The sequence below is a fragment of the Electrona antarctica genome (genome assembly GCF_951216825.1).
Source record: "Electrona antarctica genome assembly, chromosome: 5".
NCBI lineage: Eukaryota > Metazoa > Chordata > Actinopteri > Myctophiformes > Myctophidae > Electrona > Electrona antarctica.
Genome location: NC_136810.1, coordinates 31990598 through 31999435, shown reverse-complemented (window position 1 = coordinate 31999435; position 8838 = coordinate 31990598).

Here is an 8838-nt window from a genome sequence, read left to right as displayed (position 1 = left end):
CTATAAGACTTTGGGTCGAGAAACGTATTCCAAAATACACATCTCTCTCTCCGAGTCGCTCTTTGGCTTGGCCCAGCCACACACCTCACACACAGGCTTGGGGAGTTATGAGGCAGGGTATGGTTGACGCACAGAGGCCATCTCTGTCCCGGCCCCCAGCACTGGTCTCCAGTGAGCCCGAGCAGGACTGAGGGGAACAGCACGGGCTCTGCCAGGGGCTTGGTTTGTCCCTCAGCCTCCAGTCCGCCACTAACCTATAATAAGGCCTCCTGTTCAGCGTGGTAAAGGCATTTACAAAGTGAAAAGGAATTTACAGTAACTCAGGTTGACTGAGTTTGTTGATCGGTTAGAGATTAGTCCTGTAAACACACAGGTTGGGTTTCTGAACACCGCTAGGCAGGAGCTTAATAGAGTTTATTCAGTAGCGGCGAGTGTTGCTCCTGACAAAGTGGAGTGATTCAGACTGTCCTGTCTGCACACAGCGGAGCGGTGCGTCTTGATCAGCACAGGTGTTGACCTAGCCAAATGAGCAGAATCCCGCTGGCCTGGCTGAATCAGAGGCGGTGTTGTCCCAGTTAGTCCGACCCCAGCGGGGCTGTGATTCCAAGGATTCAGTGTGTCTCTTATTGGTACTGTCCTCTCCGGCGTGGACTTAAATCAATACCGGTGTTGTGCGGCATTGGGACGGCAGGGACGGGATCAGTACCGGTTCTGTTCTAGCCACCGTGGGCCAGTGCGCGCCGCCTGCTCTCTGTGGCTGAGCTGTGGCTGCATGAATGGCCTCTTGCAGTGGCCGTACAGAGCGTTATTCTTCTCGCCCTCATCTGAGGCCGACATCCGAGGGGGAAGCCCAGGAGCCGGCAGGCAGAATGTTTTCCTATCCCCCTGGTAGGACTGGACGTATCAAGTGCTGTTTTAATGCGTTTAAAGTAGAAAAACAAGGCCGTGTCCAATGACCGAAGGTAGGAACGACAAGGACAGTAGTGAAAACAGACTGCGGCCTAAGTCGTTTTGGCTTCTCCCCCGCCAGTGAGCTGGGGGAGAAGCAAAAACATCCAGTCCAATGCCAGACTCATCATTAATGCCCCGGGGTTTGTTTGTCTTAGGGGTTATTCGCCCACTTTGCCATTTCCCCAAGAATCTTAAATACCCCTGCCCCCTTGCCCCATACAGGGACAGTCCCTCTGCACAAATACCCCCAGTCAATGGGAGCCCACTATCCCCAACCCCCTGTCATCTCACTGTGGTCAGGGACCAGATGGGACAGGGGGAACATTCCAGGAATAGCAACACACCTTCTCCCCCACCTGTCCCCCGCCCCCACCCACCTCAGACAGGGCCCCCTTTTCTACGCTCTGTCCACTGGTCCACTGTGCTCTAATCCAACTGTGACTGTAGGGGTTCCCACGCAGAGGCTGCCTTTTCCACAGGAAACTACAAAACTCATTTACCCATGAAGCATCCCTATAACTCTTTTACTCAGCTCCGAGTTGTCTCTTTATCTGCGACCCCTGCTCCTGTCTCCCTTCTTCTTATGTAATACGGCAGATGCCAGAGGTGTGACTGTCCCAGACAGACAGACAGACAGACAGACAGACAGACAGACAGACAGACAGACAGACAGACAGACAGACAGACAGACAGACAGACAGACAGACAGACAGACAAGACAAGACAAGACAGACAAGACAGACAGACAGACAGACAGACAGACAGACAGACAGACAGACAGACAGACAGACAGACAGACAGACAGTGTCTGACAGACAGACAGACAGACAGACAGACAGACAGACAGACAGACAGAGTGCATCCCAAACGTTGAGTGGCAAGTCTGCCAACGCCCTTTGCTTTCCCAGCCTCGCTGCGACACTGACACAGCACACCTCTCAGGCTCCGCTGGAAAGAACGAATGAGTGGCCGGTTGATCTTGGTGCCTCCAAGAGGGGAATATTTGTGAATTTTTAAATAAAGCCATCCTGAGGCTGCTTTGGAGGAGGGGGGTGTCGGAGGGGAGGATGAATAGGGTCCTGTGCTCAGCCCTAGGTTGGACTGAACCCCTCTGTTAGGGCTTTTTTCGGCCTCGGCACACAGGGTCGACTGTGAGGAGTGGGTCGGAAGCAGGAAGTGGTCGTGTAAGGCGATCCACACAGGCAGCACAGAGCCCCTTTTCAACGGCGGACCCCTCTGCCCTGAGCTGCACAGCGACACATCAGGTAGTCCTCCTGCTGCAACCACAGCTGGACCCCATGCAGGCCTGCTGTGGTGGACAAAAGTACTCAACCCAAGTACAGAATGATACTCCTGGTCAAATATTATTCAACTACAAGTTGCTCTGCTTGCTTTAAAAATATATATACTTAAGCATTCAAAAGTACATCCTTTTTTTAAATACTTGAGTATTCAAAAGTACTGATTACAGAAGATCTTCCAGACAAAAAAATATCAATAATAGAGACAATAGCAATTCTACAAGCTCACAGTTGTGAGCTTGTAGAACTGCTATTTTCACTAGCCTATATTTGAAGGTTAACAGACAGACAGACAGACAGACAGACAGACAGACAGACAGACAGACAGGCAGGCAGGCAGACAGGCAGGCAGGCAGGCAGGCAGGCAGGCAGGCAGGCAGGCAGGCAGACACAGACAGACAGACAGACAGACAGAATGTAGGGAAACTATACTGCTGCTGTTCTGTTGCTGAAAAGCTGTTTACCAGAGGGCTGGTGGAAGTCGCTGCCAAGATACAATGTGACTCGAGGACTGTCAAGATTATTACCCCCGAAATCTCGCATTATTGAAAAGTGAAGAAGGATGAATACGATAAAGTTGTTAGACTACTAAAATGAAAAAAGAAAGGAAAACAGGCACACAGCAGGTTCTCGCGCACGGTGCATGAGAACTCTATCTGTCCGATGCAGAAAGCCCCTCTGTGATCCCATTGTAGCCCTGAGGTAGATTGGCAGTCAGCGATCAGAGAGCCCCAGAGCTGAGGTAGATCAGTCAGCGATCAGAGAGCCTCAGAGCTCCAAAACGCTCTCCTCTCTGCTGGACTTCCTTCCCTTTTCCTCCCATCTTCCCACCCACCATATCCACATCTTGACCTTTGTATTCCCAGGTGACATAATTGTGACATAAAGGTGAAAGGCATGAACTCTGTTATATCTGATTTCATATTTTGTGACTGCCAAAGGTCAGCATCCCCCTCCTACCTGGTATTTATAGATGCCTTTTTTGCAGCTGCAAATAAAAATAAAAGGTCTCTCGCAAAGGTGGCCCATCAGCAAAGCACTTTACTTTAAGCACTGAGCAGGAATGCAAAGCACTCCAAACAGTCCATCACTCTCCCCTTCATTTTGCTTTAATTGTCTTGGCTATTTCCAAGCCATTACCATAAAGTGGTTTTTGCGCGGTGCACATACCACCCCGTCTCCCGTAGTACAACATAAACAAACACAATAAAAAAGATATAGTTAGAATCTCGGTGAAATGTCTCCAAATTAGCTTAAGTTCGTATGAATAAGCCTTTTGTTTGAACAGGACTCATTGTTGTTGTTTCCAGGCGCTGGTTTAGGCGCAGCTAGTCTAGCGAGGTGGACCAAAGTGTAGAGGGCCCAATATAGCAACTATTTTGTAATGGCGTTTGGGCAGGGCAGGATCTCATGTCTGCATGCGTGCCATCCGGGCCAGGCTGGCAGGGTAAATTGAGGAATAACATGAGAGTCTCTACTGCAAGGAGATACACAGTAAAATCTGGAATGTTCATTTAACTCTGCGTGTAAAAATGGACTCGCAGACACAGACAAGCACACTGTATTAGTGAGTTTAAAGTTTCTACTGTTGTGACATTGATGGAAGGGTGATGGAGTGACCTGGTCATGTCTGTGGCTCTGGCGAAGCATTTAGCATCAGTGTGCCTTTGAAGCTCTGCCCGGTTCAGGAGGATAGCTGCCTTAGCGGACAAGAGACTCACACAAAGAGGAACACAGACTAGTGCACCGTCCAAGTATGACAATACTGGAACTAAAAGAAACACACTCCTCAATGCCACCACAATACTTCTTTTCGGAACACATTTTTGCAACACTGCGTCATACTTGACATAGGCTACTTAGAAAAGGCTGAGTCGTAATTAGGTAATTTGGACATTTCCTTGAACTATTTAAAGGGAGGCAAGCAAGCAAGCAAGCAGGCAGGCAGGGCAAATTAGGAAAATACTGGTAGAAAGTGAGTCGTGCACACTGTGCCCGGAATTCCCTTTTTGCTGTTGGCCATAGGTCTACTGGTTTTGGCGTTGACGCTTATTGGACTAGACGTATAGCAAATAAATAGGAACATGATAACTGACTGTTTCGCTACTCTGGTTTCCCCAACACCCATCTCTGACTGTAATATGCACTAGTGTTGGAGAGGCGGACAGTGCCGTCTCAAAGACACTGGCTCTCCGGGGGGGCATGGCATTAATGCCGTCTAAAACCCTCAACTCTTTATAACCTCCCCTCATGATCTTAGGCTTATCCCTGGAGTTAGCACTGTTGCTCCTGGCATCAGGCCCTGACTGTCAATCATGTGATTCCATCAGCGTTCATCCCAGCTCTTTCAGAAATGTTTTCTTTCCTCGCAGCACCAATCCCCTCCTGTCTGCTCAGTTCCTAGCTGTGACCTCATACAAAAACGGAACATTCTGATTGTATTTAGGGTTTCTGTGTGTGTGTGTGTGTGTGTGTGTCTGCGTATGTGCGTGTGTGCGTGTGTGCGTGCGTGCGTGCGTGTGACATGCGCGTGTGCGTTCACCCGAGCATGTGAATGTGTCGGATGCAATGCGGGGGAGAAAGAATGTGAGAGAGAGGCACTGAGGCAGGTACAGTAGATGCAACTGGTTTGCAAGTTGGGAGGTTTTGCTGTGTTTGTGTTTCAGTATTCTGTTCTCTCCAGCTCACCCTCGTGGATTTATCCTCCAGTCGTTTCCTTCTGGATTCATCACAGCACATGCTGCCAAGTCTATAGGAAATGTCTAACTTCCTGCCCATCCGTCTGCACGCCGCTTGGTTGACAGTGTATGAGCCAGCCAGTGCTTCTAGCAATACAATATTCACTTTAACTCTTGGAAACACTTTCATTCCACCGGTGGGGGGTTAGTATGCTAACATTTTACTCACTTTACTTCTACTACTACTATATAGGTATACTCACTGCATTCCTATCCATCAACTACTTATTTTAAGATACTCTCGAAAGTATGCATGAATAACAGACACACTTGACTTTATAATTTACATAGCCACACGTTTATACCCAGCCATATGATCACACATACAGTATAACATTCACATAAACCTGAAACAAACATTCATACACTGATTGCAAACATAAATTCACATCAAAGACGCATTCACAAATGCGTGAGTGCTTTAAAACATCCACAGGCTGTGTCGACACAGAGGCTCACTATATTTAATGAGAATTCACTTGTTTCATTTGGCTGTGATATGTGGTACTTATTTGAAGCCTGCCTTTCCTGCATGGCTCTTCGGAAAACCCCTTTCACGCTCGCATGTTGGCACTTGACCGCCTGCAACTGTCTGGAGGTCTAATGGATAGAAGCATCCCTCCAAGCTCCCCACACACAAATGTCATAGCCTAAGGTCAAAGGTTGTACAAAGAACAGTAAGGAAAAAACCCTTCTCTCTCAGTGTAGAGCACTCTCGAATGTTTTCAGCTCGAGACCCAAAAGATAAATTTGGTGTCTGCCCACTCAACTTAGAGTCTAAGAGACATTATGAATTGACCACGTAAGCCCTATTTAATAGTGAAAATAGCCTATCTACAAGCTCACATCACACTGTGATACGTGATGTGGGCTACGTCACTATTTCCTTTTTTGAGCGGTGCCTCCGCTCCATTACGCAGCTATGTGTGTCCCTATGTGTACGTGTCTGTCCGAGCACGGATAGCTGCAACACCTAAAGTGGCCAGTAGAGTACAGCACAGCAAAAAAGTGGCACAGAGTAGCCTACACTACAGTACAAGCGCTGGGCGCGTTGCTGAGGGTCTGGATGTTCCGGGGACCCCCAGTAACTATAAATAAATATATAGTTGGCACCGCTCAGTTCACGCAGGTGTGATTTTTCTTTAATTCTTAAAAAAATATATATATATATATATATATATATATATATATATATATATATATATATATATATATATATATATACATATACATATACATACACAGCACCTGTTCCATCTGGCAGTTTTCAAAGATAAATATTCCCGAATGGAAATTCAGAGGCAGATAGACAGCCAGAGACTCCCAACTCCTTCTTCACATGACATTTAGGGCACGTTGATGGTGACGAATGTTGTATCAACCCCTGAGTGCTCCTAGGCACAAGTGCATTATGTGAGAAATCAATCCAGTGGAATGTCACTTTTGGCAAGATTGAACTTGATTCAGCCTTCTATGGACGGTGCAGTGTGTTTTACCTATTTATCAAACGTCCAGATGCTGGCAAGTTTGCTTCATCTCTTCTGCAGAGATTGGTGAAGGGAGTATTGAATTTTGCAACTGCTTGACAGATTAACATTTATTTAAATGCACCAGCCTCATGACGACACCTGTAAATATACATTTATTTTGTTTTATATTTCAGTGTTACTGCTGCACATTTTTGGAGTGCCATTTAACAATCAATTGTGGAAATAAGCTCCTGTCACTTAACTGAAGTGTGCTGCCACTTTTTTCCACGATTGGCAGGGGTGCGTCTGTCAAAACACTTGGTGTTATTGTCAGAAGGACACGGTTATCTACAACCCATGCCTGCCCATGCATGTTTGTCAGGGATGACTCTGGAGCAATGATTCATGGGATGGAGGGCTGGAGGTCAGCGTCCCCTTAGGCCACCATTATAACTGTGCCTCAGCAGGCCCTGTCTTATCTCTGGACTTTTCTCAATGGTGAAGGTCCATATTCAGGCTATGTTCATTCCCTCAAGGTAGACAACATGGTGCGTTCACACGGGCAGATGCAAAGATACAAAGATTCACAGCATACAGTATTTGTCGCTTTGTATCTTTGTATCTGAAGTTGAAGCCAGTTATTTGTAGCTTTGTATCTTCATGTCGCTGGCTTACATTGACAATGAATGGTAGACTACTAGACTGTATCTTTGCATCTGCCTGCGTGAACGCAGCATAAATGAAGCAACGCACGCAGGAGTCCCAAATGAAAATGGAAGATTCCTCCTCTGATACGCTGCTATTCACTAGTGCTACATATTAGAATGGTTTGAATGCCTCTCTGGGCTAGCAACAACATTGTACAGATGTTCATACTTTTATACACCTACAGATTGGCTATAATTATGAGACTTTTGGACTTTGTGTGTGTGAGCGTGCGCATGTGCATGTTTGTGTCTATTGGCATGTTCACAACTAAACATAAAGGATGAGAGAAGAAGAGAGAATGTTACAATATCATCCTTCACATTGTCAGATGTTTATGCATAAGGTGTTTGATATTTCATGCTTAAAGGCGAATTTCGGATTAGCCGTTTCTTACCTTAATCTGTTGTATCCAATAACGAGTGGTACAGGTGAGAAATGACATAACATCCATCGTGCAGCGCAGCTCCGACACTGGGTCTTAGGCTAAATCGCTTATTTTGATCGCTTTAAAATTATAATTCTTTCTACACATCTGTCTTTCATAATGACCAAAGTCGTTGACTCGTTGCACAGTGTTTTGTCCCAAAGGGGCTTCTGTTACAAGGCGAATGATTTCTATGCAATGCCTGACGGGGTTGAATCCAGGTGTTCATATTTCAGGCTCTTAACTGTTGTTAACACATTGCAGAGCATCAATACAGTACTGTATATACCCAGACTCATAACTGTTTACAGACCTTCAAACTTGATTTTGCTTGGTCTCCCCTTAGCCAATGTCTAATTACTGAGAAGCCATGATGTTATAGTCTCTTCCAGGTGTGGCAAAGAAAACATTGACTAAGTGTCCCTTACCTTCCAAATATCTCAGTATTGGCGAGTCATGGGAGGAAGCTTTTAAAAAAACCCACCCATACAGAGCTGCTGCTCCAAGGTAATTAATGTTGAGGTTACACAGGGCTATCATTAATGAATCTGTCTCTTTCCATCTGCTTCCTCCAAAGATTCTTTTACATTTAATAACACTTTGCTGATTTTGTGCCGTCGCCAAATACTCTGGCCACGACAAAAGAAGAGAAGCAAATATTGATTTGTTGAGGGGGAAAAAGGAACGATGGTTGAAGAGAACCTTAAAATGAGAACTTTATTCCTTAAGGATAAGGTTGCTCTGGCCAAGAGCTGGAATAAGGTAATTTTACCCATGAACCAATATCCTGCTCTACCCATTCAACCACTGTTTTACTGAATATCACGCAATTTCCCCTGCCACACACAGTAATATTCCATAGCCATGTAGGAATTAGGGAAATTGTGTCAAAATAAAGAGGAAAAAATAACTTTGCACTCTAAAACAAAGATTCCATCATGTTTGTGGAATGCTGTGGTTAGCAATATGGAAACAGACTGAGTCCAGAAGCCAGTGGTTAGACAAAAAAAGTTGTCTGAGAGAGAGGGGGAGTTGAGGGGAGCTTCTGGAATTACACACCAGAACCCCTTCACACACACACACACACACACACACACACACACACACACACACACACACACACACACACACACACACACACACACACACACACACACACACACACACACACACACACACACAAACTCACACATGCGCACTCAAACACACGCAAACACACGCACGCAGTCTTCCATCTTTCCAACTGT